A 1,695-nucleotide genomic window follows, 5' to 3' on the forward strand; every position below is an offset into this window, starting at 1 on the left:
AGGACTTGCCTGAACCTGAAGAGCAATGCCATGGCAGCGAGCTGGCTGTGATCTCCTGCCCCGGCGAGCTGCGCGGCTGCACTCTCGCTCCGGCATGCAGAGGACGAGCCTTGTGTTCGAGCCTCCAGCTCCTGTGCAGACAGGAATGACAGTGTAAATTAAAACCAAAGAGCCTCCCGCAAAGAGACAGACAGGAAGAGCACAGCGGGAAATGACAGAGCTGGAGAGCAACGCGAGGGCTGTGAGATCCAGCCTTTGAAGCACCCCCGGGGGAGCAGGCAGCCACGCTTTCCCCTGGGGACCTGCTCTGTCTCTGCAGGATAAAGCGGAGCTGATTTGTACCAAAGCAGGGCGGAATGTACACTCGAGCAGCGCAGTATCTCTCTCTCTCTCTCGCTATACCCTTAGTACCTCTATAGCTCTGTTCCTCTGTAGGTACCTCCTGCACTGCAGAGAGGAGCCCGGGGAGCCAGCGGTTTTAGTCCCACCGACATTTAGAACCAGCGGCTGCGGACACCAGTGAGTGACCTGCTCTTCAGGACTGGAGGAGGCTCTGTAAATCACAATGTCCCGAGACAACAGTCAGCACTGCCCGTTCATAGTTCAGATGCTTTATGTGAAGTCGAGGGGACCCCGAGGAGAGCAAAAGATAGCCCCCCCTCGAAGGAGAGCCTCCGGCTGTATCTCCTCAGGCTGCGATAAGACAGACTCATACCAAAGATGGTCTGGTGTCAGGAGAGTCAGCGCTCGCTGTGAAATGGAGGAGACAGATGGAGCCAGCTCTCACCCTGAGCAGTTATCAGCAGCGCACGGTAGGGCAGCGAGATCGGCATGAGGATGATGAGTACAGACAGTGCTCCTTGAAAGGCTCCCTCAGACCCCCAGATCCACGTACGTCACCGTCATCGCCGTCAGTGTGTGAGGCTGAAGGCCTTTAAGGAAGACAAACAATTCACTCTATCGTCATGTTTGCACCCTTTGTGTTTGGCAAAATGATTCGGGTCGACCTGATGGTGAGGCAGGTATCTGTCCTGCGGGAAGTGCTGCTCCACGACCCAATCTGTTCTTTGCCTCAGACCGGGGACTGAAGAAAGCTTTGCCTTCCCACAGCAACCTGCTCACACCCTGAAAGCAAACACCTGCAGATTTATTGTGAATTCGCTTTTCAGAAAGTGAAGAAAGACGAGCAGAGAGTGGGGAAGCAGGCAGGCCAACCCTCCTTCCTCCACACAACGTTTCAGCAAAGCACCACGCGCGCAGCCTTTGTTCTCCCATGGAGATGCAGCCTGTGCTCCAAAGTGCTCCGCAGTGCCGGGCAGCACGTCAGGCAGAGCCAGGATCTGTCCTCGCAGCAAGCGCAAGCGGCACCGCAATGGGCAGGAGAGAGCAGCCCGCGTGCGTGTGGCGGGGTGGCGGTATGGGGTGGTTCTGTTACAGGAAGCCCGTGGAAGGGTTTGGAGGATTTTTAATAAACTGAAGTTCAGTTGTGCATCTTTATTCCATCCTTTCAGGAAAGAGCTCTCTCTGTGCCAGGAGATGTTGCACATACAGATTCAGGTTGTAATTATGAAATTAATCCCCATATCCCACTACCCCAACCTGCTCTCTCGGCTGTACCTACTGGGGAGCGCCGGCAGCACAGACACCCCCGGCCTGCCCTGGACCTGGGCCATGCAGAGCAGAGAGAGGGGAACC

This window comes from Buceros rhinoceros, unplaced genomic scaffold, assembly GCF_000710305.1.
Source record: "Buceros rhinoceros silvestris isolate BGI_N320 unplaced genomic scaffold, ASM71030v1 scaffold41123, whole genome shotgun sequence".
Lineage (NCBI taxonomy): Eukaryota > Metazoa > Chordata > Aves > Bucerotiformes > Bucerotidae > Buceros > Buceros rhinoceros.